The sequence below is a fragment of the Vitis riparia genome, chromosome 19, assembly GCF_004353265.1.
Source record: "Vitis riparia cultivar Riparia Gloire de Montpellier isolate 1030 chromosome 19, EGFV_Vit.rip_1.0, whole genome shotgun sequence".
Lineage (NCBI taxonomy): Eukaryota > Viridiplantae > Streptophyta > Magnoliopsida > Vitales > Vitaceae > Vitis > Vitis riparia.
In genome coordinates this window covers 2,634,429-2,647,215 of record NC_048449.1, presented here as the reverse complement: position 1 = coordinate 2,647,215, position 12,787 = coordinate 2,634,429, and the positions used below count along the sequence as shown (strand labels likewise).

Genomic DNA, 12,787 nt, shown 5'->3' with positions numbered 1-12,787 from the left:
AATTTTTTTTTTTAAAATATAAAAAAAAAAAATTTTCCATGGGAACTTGTTTCTTTAAGAGACGAGTTCCCTTTTGCCCTTTTTTTTTTTTTGGAATTTTTTTTAAATATATATATTTTTTCTCCATGGGAACTCGTCTCTTGAAGAGACGAGTTACCTTGAGGAGTCTTTTTTTTCTTTTTTTTTTTTAAATAATTTGGGAATTTAAAAAAAAATATATATTTTTTTCATGGGAACTCAAGAGACGAGTTCTATTGAGGAATTGTTTTTTTTTTTTTTTTAATTTGTGAATTTTAAAAAAGAAGAGACTAGTTCCCTTGAGGAATTATTTATTTATTTTTTTTTTTGAGGAATTTTCTTTTTAATTTGGGAATTTTTTTTCATGGAAAAGAGATGAGTTCCCTTGAGGATAATTTTTTTTTTCATGGAACTCGTCTCTTGAAGAGACGATTTTTTAATTTGGGAATTTTTTTAAATATATATATATATATATATATATATATATATATATATATATATTTTCATAGAACTCGTCTCTTGAAGAGACGAGTTCCCTTAAGGAATTTTTTTTTTCATGGAACTCGTCTCTTCAAGAGACAAGTTCCCTTGTCTTTTTTAAATTTGAAAAGATGATTTTGGTTTAAAAAAATTAATCCGTTCACCCTCTCTCCTATCTCCTCTCTCCTAGGTGGCAAAAACTACCATATATTTGTAATAACTTCTTCTACTACAATAATTTAAGCATAACTTTTTAAAATTACCATACTATTGAGAAAAGTCCCACTTTTAAAACTCCCATCAAAAAGCCCATCATGATTATCTACTTATCTCTACCCATCTGATCAAGAAGGGAAAGGAGCACCTCCCTATAAGTTGAAACCAAAATCTTCAACCATAAACCAACCAAGGAGAAGAAAAATGGCCATGGCCAGGAGCCCAAAATTGCATATAGCCATGTACCCAAGGTTTGCTTTTGGTCATATGACTCCTTACCTCCATCTCTCCAACGAGCTTGCTGAGAGAGGCCACAAGATCACCTTCATTTTGCCCAGAAAGGCTCAATCCCAGCTACAGCACCTGAATCTTCATCCCACTCTCATAACTTTCCATCCCCTCACCATCCCCCATGTTGATGGCCTCCCTTCCGGCGCTGAAACTGCTTCCGATGTGCCCAACTTCTTGCATCACCTTCTCGCCACCGCCATGGACCGCACCACTGACCAAGTTGAGGCCCTACGTGCCATGAAGCCAGACCTTTTGCTCTTTGATTTTCCTTACTGGGCTCCCGCTTTGGCTTCCAAACTAGGCATCAAGTCCATATACTACAGTGCAGTTTGTGCAGCAGCCTTTGCCCGCCACCCTGTCCCGGGTCGACAAGTTAGCAAAGACAGGCCAATTAATGCTGTGACACCCCCTGGTTACCCCTCCTCAACGGTGGTGCTCCGCCCCCATGAAGCTTGGATGGTGCAATTCCTGTATGCACCATTTGGTGAAGGCGTCAACTTGTATCTGTAAAGGATAATAAATATCCTCAAAAGTGATAAAGATAAAACTTATCAAACTTATATTTATCACAAAGTGTATTAGTTGATAAGTTGGTAGGTTTTTTGTTTTCTGTATTTAAATTCAAATTATTATCCGATTAAAATCAGATTGTAACTACTTCAAGTATATGATATAAACATTCCATAACCTCTCCTTGATAAGCAAGAGAGGCTTTTCAACATTTCAGAATTCTTCTTTTCTTTACATCGTATCAGAGCAATCTCCGACTAACGTCCAATGTCTTCTACTATAGAGTCATATTCAATCTCATTTCTTACAACACCCTCATTATTTCACAATACCTTTAGCCATCCCATCCCCAACAAACTTGATCGGAGTAACTATCTTCTCCGGAAATCACAGATTATACCTGCCATCAAAGGTCATAATCTTGGTGGTTTTCTCTTTGGGACACTGCCTTGCCCTCCCAAATATCAAGAAGAATCAACCCATAGTAATAACCCTGATTATATTGCATGGGAACACCAAGACCAACTCCTTTTGTTTTGGTTACTAGCCTCTCTCTCTGAAGCCATTTTAGGGCACGTGGTTGGATGTCAAACCTCTCATGCAGTTTGGACCACCCTTGAAACTTTATTGGCCTCCCAGTCATCATCCAATATCATGCAACTTCAATTTCAACTCCAAACTACAAAAAAAGGAGTTTCTGACATTGATGATTATCTTCTCAAAATGAAAAATATTGCAGATAAATTGGCAGCAGCAGAAGAACCTGTGGATGAACAAAGACTAGTCTTTCACATCTTAGGTGGACTAGGAGTTGAATGCAACCCTTTTGTGACATCGATCCTTGCCCGACCAGCATCGATTTCTCTATCTGAATCATCTACTTTGCTCACTAGCTTTCACATCCGTTTGAAGCAGTAAAATGCAAGAGTCACATTGGATGTTAATCAACCCTCTGCCAACCTAGCTACTGCAACATCTCCGAAGCCAAAATCAGCACCTAAATATCATGGTAGTCAGCAAGGCCGTTTTCAGTTTAGTGCCAGAGCAAGGGGACATGGTGGCAATAGCAGAAATGAAATGGGTCGTGGCACTCGTCCACGATGCCAAGTTTGTGGAAAACTCGACCATCTTGCAATCTCATGCTACCACCGATTTGATCGTAACTTTCAACCTCCAAATAACCATTAACAATACCAGATGCATGCCATGATTGCCACACCTCAGATAATAACTAACCCATCCTGGTATGTCGACTCTGGAGCAACTCATCAGCTCACCCTGACATCAACAACCTTTCAACCCAAAATCCATACACTGGTACTGACAAAATAACAGTCGGCAATGGCACAGGTCTGGACATAAAACACATTGGAAATTCATTACTTCAAACACATCCACACACATTTACCCTTCAAAACATTTTGTTCTTGAAATTACAAAGAACCTTCTAAGCATTGCCAAATTCACATCTGACAACAATTGTTTTTTTTTTAATTTTGCCCCACTTTTTTTCTTGTTAAGGATCAAGTTTCCAAGAAGATTTTGCTCCATGGGCTCCTTGATCATGGTCTTTACAAATTGCAACTTCTGACCCCTCATGCTGAGCAATCAAAACCTACTTTCGTTCAGTCCAGTTCAATTAGTGCAGTCTCACAACCAAGTTGTTTTTCTACTTTCAATAAGTCAAATGCCTTAACCACTTCACCTTCTCAGGCTCACATTTGGCATGCTCGATTAGGTCATCCTTCCCTTAGGATTTTATCCCAAGTTTTTTCATATTGTAATTTGCCTTTCAATTTTAATAAAAACATTGCATTTTGTGCTTCATGTCAGTTTTTGGCAAACACAAACGTCTGCCTTTCAAACCTGTTGTTCAGAAAACAACCAACCACTTCAGCTTATTCACAGTGACATTTGGGGACCATCCCCCATGATCTCCACCAAAGGCTTTCGATACTACATCTGATGATTTTTCACGCTACACATGGTTATATCCCTTACAAAACAAATCTGAAGCCTTATCATCTTTCATCAAATTTAAACTTCTTGTTGAAAATCAATTGGAAACAAAAATAAAATTTCCTCAAACTGATGAGGGTGGAGAATTTTCATCTATAACTTTTCGACAATTTCTTGAATCCCATGGCATACACCACCAGTTTTCTTGTCCACACACCCATCAACAAAATGGCAAAGCAGAACACAAACAACGTCATATTGTCGAAATGGGTATGACTTGTCTTGCTCATGCATCTTTACCTCTCTAATTCTAGGATTTTGCTTTGCCTTCTTTGTTTACACCATTAATCGTCTTCCAACCCCGATTCTTCAAAACAAATCTCCTTTGGAAAAAATTTTCCACCATCAACCTGACTACTCCTTTCTTCACACATTTTGTTGTGCATGCTACCCATTTACTCGTCCTCTCAGCAAACAAAAAAATTCCAATTTCACTCCTTAAAACAAATCTTTCTTGGCTACAACCCATATCGTAAAGGTTATTTGTCTCACCAATTCTGGGAAAATTCTCATTTCACTGCATGTTATTTTGAATGAAAATGATTTCCCATTCTCCACTGGTTTTTTCAAGCCTTCTAGTCCAATTTCCGAGCCACCAGACTTGCCATCCCAGTTCCTACAAGTGCTTCTCCCTTTACTGCCACAAGCTTCCTCATCCTCTCAATACCGTAAAACCCACCAATACCCATCTCATGCAAACCCGTTCCAAATCTAGTATTTTTATGTCACGCCCCAAGACCCACTCCAAGGGCGTGACGGTCAATTCACACTTTAAACGCGAAGGCTTACAGTGTAACTTGACCCAAACAATTATATTGTAATTGGAAGTTACCAATTACCAAATACCTGTTCAGAGTAGCAGAACAAAATCTAAAATCCTCAAAATTCAATTTCAAAACTAAAACATCCACTATCCAAAATCCATTGTCCAAATATTTGCAAACTTAAACAATTCAAGTACTAAAACAAATTTCAAAATCTCCAAAACTCAACTTTGATCTAACATAAAATTTGAAGGATCAATATCCAAATAACTTCCAAATACCAAAAGATCCAAATGAACACAATTAATAGTTAAACAAAATCCAACATAAAATCCTAAGTCAAATCCTAATGATGACCATTCCTCAGCCTAGCCATCACTCCTCACCCGAACTAAGGATACCTGAAAAGTAGTCAACAAATGGGAATGAGCTCACAGCCCAATAAGGAATATTAATGCAATTCATGGATCAAATATTTCCATTTCAAATAGGAGATATCATTTTTTTTTTTCTCATCAAATATCAGAGTTTCAAAAATACCAATATATTTAAATTTCAACCAACCATTTTCATGTCAAATTCAAACACTTTCACATAAGATTCAATCAAATCCATTCAATTTTTCATTACTCTGGTTATCAAATATCAAATGCCCAGTTATGTGGGACTTTTCAAATGGGTGGCTAGCCTCAAATTGTTCCTGGTGGAAGGAACCAAACACTACTAGTACTAGTAACCTCTAACCAAACCCCTAGAGGTTGGGGTTCAAATCAATTACATTCCCACCATGAAATGTAAATGTCAACTATTATATCCCGTTGATAGGGCCGAATAGTCAACTATTATATCCCGTTGACAAGGGCCAAATAAACCAGAGTGATGTTTTTGTTCAAGTATTCAAATTTACACAACATAATATCTCCATATTTTGTGTCATAAATAAAATAAAATATTCCAACATAATATTTAGTGCAAAACAGTTTGATCCATACATGGTAACAAAATATCATTTTCTTTTCCACAATTCAAAATAACATATAAAATAATTTAATTTTATAAATATTGCATTAACTTCCCTTACCTCAAAATATGCAAAGACCTTGAAGGAAAAATAACCCTGAAAAGTCTACTCCTCACCTATAGAGATCTGTTCTTCAACCTTGAATCTGACTCCAACCTACGTTCTCTGAAATTCTGCGAACAGGAACTCTATTCAGAAAAGAACAGGAAGAAATAGAATTTCTAATTTATACCTAGGGTATTTATTCGTAAAATTACACTTTTACCCATTTTCCACTTTATTAAATTAATTAATTAACTAATTTAATTATTATTAGTAATTTCCTAAATTACCCTTAAAAAATACTTGGGCGTTACATTTTAAACTCGTATCATTTTTTTCTTCCTCACCCCTCAATTCCATCTCTTTTGAACCTCGTACATTTATCAAAGCTTCCAAGTTCCTGGAATGGCGCCAGGCTATGCATGTTGAATTTGCTACTCTCATGCATAATCAAACTTGGTCTCTTGTTCCACCACCTTGTTGAAGAAGAACCAGCCTTGAACTAGGGACTGTTAGAGCATAAACTAAAAGGAAAAACAACCAGTTTGCAAGAACTTCTCTTAGGAATAAAATCAAACAGCTGGTACACAATCAACCAAAATCAAGAACACAAGAGAATTATCATGGTTCGATCAACTTGATCTACATCCACATTGATTTCCTGAAGCCTTTATTCAATTGTACCAACCAGAGATTACACAAGAATCAAAAACAAAGAAATTACAGTTTTTCCCAAGAACCCTCCTCACCTCTATTTCTTTCTATACAAGATAACCGAGACAGACCTATGGTTATGGATTTGCAAAGCTCTCTTCATTTCTTGCTCTCTGTTCTATACAACTGAATGCCCCCATTCTGTTTTCCCAAGATTGCACCTTTTATATCAGTCAAAAACCTCTAACTACTAACAATACTTCCAGCTGTTATTTTCTACCCAGGTCAGCAAGCTTTATTATTTGCTAGTTGAGTTTAGTCAGCAGCCTTGCCACTTGTCACTTGATAGTTGGCAAACTCTACAAAACTCCACCTTGACAACCTATTAAGTTAACAAGTGTCTGAACTATCTTCAGGTCTCAGTACCTTCCCTAATGGGAAGTCTTCAACAGTCTCCCATGTTGATCAAATTCAAACAGTGTTTGAACTTAGTCACATTTAGAGACTTAGTCAACATGTCGGATAGATTGTCTTTAGTAGGAACTTTTCCAACTCTAATCTCTCTTTCAACAATGATATCTCTCACAAAGTGCAGTCTTACATCAATATGTTTGGACCTTTCGTGAAAGGATTGATTCTTGGCTAAATGGATTGCACTTTGGTTATCACAATATACAACAACTTTACCTCTGTACATAGCCAATTCTTCTGTAATACCTTTCAGCCAAATTGCCTCATTCACAACCTCTGTCATTGCCGTGTATTCAGCTTTAGTGGTTGAGAGAGCTACCACTAACTGAAGGTTGGCTTTCCAGCTCACTACTCCTCCAAACACTGGGAATACATATCCAGTAAGAGACTTTTTGGTGTCAATGTTCCCAACATAATTAGCATCTACAAACCCTTGTAACTGAGTTCCCAACTGACTATTACCTCTATAAACCCCAAGCTTCTAGTACCAGCTAAGTATTGAAAAAGCCACTTTACTGCTTGCCAATGTGGCTTTCTAGGGTAGCTCATGTATCTACTTATCATGCTAATTGCATATGCAAGATCAGGTCAAGAACACACCATAGTGTACATCACACTACCCACCATGCTAGCATAAGGTATCCTTTCCATAAACCTTTTCTCTTCATGAGTCTCAAGTGCTTGTGTTATGGAAAGTCTAAAATGTTGTCCTAGAGGAGTACTCACTGTCTTTACATTATTCATCTCAAATCTGCTTAGTACCTTTGAAATGTATGACTTTTGAGAAAGCCTAAGTACCCTCTTGCTTCTTTCTCTTTCTATTTTCATTCCCCAAATCCTCTTGGCTGAACCAAGATCTTTCATTTCAAATTCAGCCTTAAGCATCTCTTTGACTTGCTCCAAGTGTCTTTTCTCCTTACATGCCACCAACATGTCATCCACATATAGTAAAAGATATACCATGCTGTCTTCAGTTAGCTTAAAATATACACATCCATCATGGCTGCTCCGATTGAAACCAATATCTAGCATGTACTTATTAAATCTCTTATACCATTACCTAGGTGATTGCTTTAGGCCATAAAGAGATTTCTTAAGTAAACATACCTGTCCATCCTTGATTTCTTTCCCAAAGCCTTCGGGTGATTGCATATAAATCAACTCATCAAGTTCTCTATGTAAGAATGTTGTCTTCACATCCAGTTGATCCAACTCCAAGTCTTCATGAGCTACAAAAGCCAACGGCAATCAGATTGAACTGTGTTTGACTCCAGGAGAGAATATCTCATTATAGTCAACACCCTCCTTTTGTGAAAACCCCTTAGCCACCAGTCTTCCCTTGTACCTTGGAGCCTCATTCCCTAGTGTCCCTTGCTTTTTTTTGAAAACCCTCTTGGAGCCTACTACCTTTCGGTCCTTGGGTTTAGTGACCAACTCCCAAGTCTCATTTTTCCTTAAGGAATCTATCTCCTCTTGTATAGCTTTTACCCACTGATCAACCTCATTGCTATTGATGGCTTCTTGGTATGTTTTTGGCTCCATATCCACTATTTCTCCAGCTACACTCAATGCAAATGTTGTCATCTCAGCTTGGCCATATCTCTTGGGAGGTTTGACTTGTCTTTTATGCCTGTCTCTTGCCAAACTATAGGATCCCAGCCCTTGAGTTGGTTCATCTTGTCTTTCATGTACTATTTCTTCTTGAACAGTCTTTAATGAAGTATCTGCAAACTTTTCAAGTTGCAAAGTCTCATGTTCCACCTCAAACTGTAACTAATTTGACCCTTCCACATATTTGGCTGGAGTTTGTTTTGGCATATCTTGCTCATTAAAAGTTACATCTCCGCTAATTATACACTTCACTTTGCCTTGTGTTTCTATCCACAACTTGTAACCTTTAACTCCTTTTGGATACCCCAAGAAAATACATTTTACAACCCGTGGTTCTAACTTATCTGTTTTGGTGTGTACATAAGTTGTGCACCCAAAAACTTTGATATGTTGATAATCTACAGTTTTCCCAGTCCACTTTTCTTGAGGGGTTTTGAATTGTAATGTTGATAATGGGCTCCTGTTGATCAAATGGACAACTGTTTTTGCAGCCTCAGCCTAGAAAACCTTTGACAACCCTAAACTTGATAGCATGCATCTTACCATTTCCAAAATTGTCCTATTCATGCGCTCAGCTAGGCCATTTTGTTGAGGTGTAGCTATGCCTTCCTTTTGACAAAATGAATTAAAATCATTTGATAGGAATTCAAGCTCATTATCTGTTCTCAACTTCTTCACTTTTCTGCCTACTTGAGTTTCAACCAAAATTTTCCACTCTTTGAACTTTAGGAAGGTCTCACTTTTGATTTTAAGAAAATAAATCCACACTTTCCTAGAGTAATCATCAATAAGAGTTAAGAAGTACCTTGCTCCACCTATCGACAATACCCATGATGGTCCCCACAAGTCAGAGTGTATGTAGTCTAGCTGGTTTTGTGTTTCATGTACTGCTTTGGCAAACTTCACCCTTGTAGCCTTGCCAAACACACAATGTTCATAAAAAGGCAAAAGTGTCAGCTTGTAGTTTCCCAACACTCCTTGCTTCTCCAGCTCTTGTAGTCCCCTGTGGTTGATGTGACCAAACCTCTAATGCCATAGCTTGGTTGTCCCCACATCCTCCTTCAGCACAATAAAAACTTTACCTATCATAGTCTGGCCTATAAAAGTATACAACCCATTTTTTATTGTCCCTTTCATGACAGTAAGTGAACCTCTAGCCACTCTCAAAGAGTTAAGTTTTGACTTGAATGTATATCCTGACTTGTCCAGCATTCCAAGTGAGATAAGGTTCCTTTTTAACTTGGGTATATACCTAACATCTTCAAGAACTCTTTCAATGCCATCATAGTGCTTGATCCTGACGGTACCAGTACCAAGAATCTTGCAATGTTTATTATTGCCTAGTAGGACATGACCTCCATCAACTTCTTTAAAGTCTTCAAACCAAGCTTTGATAGGACATATGTGAAAAGAGCACCCTGAATCAAGTATCCACTCCTTGCCCGAGTCCACCTCTGCCACATTCAGCACCTCAGCACTGTCATATCCATCCAAAATCACAGCAACATCACCCTCATTCATGGTTTTTTTTACTGTGTTTTATCTCCTATCTAGGAATCTTTCTTGAAGTGTCATTCCTTGTGACAGATAAAACACTTGAACTTCTTGGTCTTGGATTTTGATCTGGACTTTGAATTTTTGTCCCTTTTTTCTCGTTTTTCATATATGCCCCTGATGTTTAAACCCTCACCCGACTCCTCATTGGATTCTTCTTGTTTCTGTAATTCTCTAGCATGCAAAATGGATTGCACCTCATCAAAGGTCAAGCTATCTCTCCCATACATTATGACATTTTTCATGTTAGTATATGATGCATCTAAAGAAGTCAGTAACAGAATTACTTTATCTTCATTTGATACTGCGATATCAATATTTTCCAAATCCAATATTATTTTATTGAAGTAATTAAGATGCTCTTCAATTGATATACCCGGGGTCATCTTGAATGTATATAACTTGATCTTCTTATGTAATCGGTTTGCTAATGACTTGGTCATGTATAGGTTCTCAAGCTTGAGCCACAACTTAGCTGCAGACTTTGCTTTGGCCACCTCTCTCAGCATAGTATCACCTAAAGAAAGAATGATAGCATTGTGAGCTTTCTCCAATAGCTCTATTTTCTGTTTTTCTTGCATGGTATTGGGCAGGTTTTTCTCTCCAAGTAGGGCATCTTGGAGCCCCTGTTGAACCAGCAATGCTCTCATCTTTAGTCTCCATAACCCAAAATCATTTTTGCCCGTAAAATTTTCTACATCTAACTTTGCAGTCCCCATTATAACCCAAAGGCTCTTATACCAATTGTTGAAGAAGAACCAGCCTTGAACTAGGGAATTATCGTGGTTCGATCAACTTGATCTACATCCACACTGATTTCCTGAAGCCTTTATTCAACTATACCAACCAAAGATTACACAATAATCAAAAACAAAGAAATTACAACTTTTCCCAAGAACCCTCCTCACCTCTGTTTCTTGCTATACAAGATAACCGAGACAGACCTATGGTTATGGATTTGCAAAGCTCTCTTCATTTCTTGCTTTCTGTTCTATACAACCGAATGCCCCCATTCTGTTTTCCCAAGACTACACCTTTTATATCAGTCAAAACCTCTAATTAACTAACAATACTCCCAACCGTTATTTTCTACCCAGGTCAGCAAACTTTATTGTTTGCTAGTTGAGCTTAGTTAGCAGCCTTGCCACTTGTCACTTGATAGTTGGCAAACTCTACACACCTTCTCATGCCAATGTTGTTGGCTGCAAATGGGTTTATCGTATCAAACAGAACCCTAATGGGATTGTGGACATATTCAAAACTCCGTTAGTTGCAAAAGGTTGTCATCAATTTCTAGATGTTGATTACACTGAAACATTCAACCCAATGGTCAAAGCAACCACTATCTGCACTATTCTATCCTTTGCAATCTCCCATAATTAGCCCATCCGCCAATTAGATGTCCATAATGCCTTCTTGAATGGACTTCTTGTGGAAGACGTATATATGGCTCAACCAACTGGTTTTGTGCTTTCTCAATTTCCTAATTATTTTTGCAAATTACAAAAGGCATTATATGGTCTCAAACAAGCTCCTCGAGCTTGGTTCCAACGTTTGCGAGACACTCTTCTCATGGGGTTTTCAACATTTCATTGTTGATCCCTCTGTGTTTCTCTTTCGAAACAATCAACATACTCTGATTTTACTAGTTTATGTCGATGACATCCTTCTCACAGGTGATAGCATATCTCTCATCCAGTCCTTAATTTCATATCTCAACAAGAATTTTGCCTTAAAAGATTTGGGTGATCTTCATTATTTTTTGGGACTGGAAGCCTCTCGCCATGGTAATGTTCTTTATCTCAATCAATCGAAGTCTATCCATGACTTGTTGGTTCGAACCAAAATGGATGGTGCTAAACCACTACCAAGCCCAATTATCGCTAGTAAACAACTCTCCATTCATGATGGTGACCCTATGAGCGATCCTCATACTTATCGTAGCACTATTGGTGCACTCCAATACTTAACATTAACCAGGTCGGATATCACCTTTGTAGTCAACAAAGCTTCCCAATTCATGCACAACCCAACTACCCTACACTGGAAAGGGGTGAAACGGATATTACGGTACCTTAATGGTACAACTTATCGTGGTCTTTGACTCACTAGTGCATCTTCTTTACCTCTTTTGGCCTATATTGATGCAGATTGGACAAGCAATCCCGATGATAGAAAATCCATGAGTGGTTATGCTATTTATCTTGGTCCTAATCTTATTTCTTGACAGACAACCAAGCAAAAAGTCATAGCTCATTCTAGTATAGAGCTATCGCACTAGCAGTTGTAGACTGTCATGGATCCAATCCTTGCTTAAAGATATTGGTATTATTCAACACTCTTCTCCTATCTTATGGTGTGATAATTTGGGAGCTACATTTCTTGCTGCAAATCCGGTCATTCACTCTAGAATGAAGCACGTAGAAATTAATTTCCACTTTGTTCGTTAAAAGGTCCTCCAAGGTAACCTCACTGTTAGACACATCTCTACTAATTATCAAATTGCAGACATCTTCGCTTGAGGGGTCTTGGGACTCAACGTTTCCAGATGCTCGAAGACAAGCTCAAACTAATAAAGATAAAACTTAACAAACTTATATTTATCACAATGTGTATTAGTTGATAACTTGGTAGGTTTTATCTTTATCAGTTTGGTAAGTTTGTTTTTTTGTTTTTAAATTCAAATTATTATCTGATTAAAATCAGATTGTAACTAATTCAAGTATACAATATAAATATTGTATAACCTCTCTTGATAATCAAGAGAGGCTTTTCTACATTTCAGAATTCTTCTTTTCTTTACGGTATCAACGCCTCTCCACTGGCATGAAATGCTGTGATGCCATCTCTATAAGAACATGTCATGAAATCGAAGGGCCCTTCTGTGACTACATTGGAAGTCAGTATGGAAAACCAGTGTTCCTAACAGGCCCCGTATTACCCAAACCTTTACCCACGCCATTAGAGGACCGGTGGGCTCAGTGGCTTGAGTGGGTTCAAGCCTGGTTCAGTAATATTCTGTGCATTTGGAAGCCAAAATTTCCAGGAACAGGACCAGTTCCAAGAACTACTCCTGGGGTTAGAGCTAACAGGCTTGCCATTCCTAGTAGCTCTAAAACCACCGACAGGAGCTTAA

At 37.8% G+C, this 12,787-nt stretch overlaps 1 pseudogene; it reads left to right on the top strand.

The window, feature by feature from the left end:
* Positions 1-902: 902 nt before the first annotated feature.
* LOC117909541 lies at positions 903-12,787 on the top strand (annotated as a pseudogene).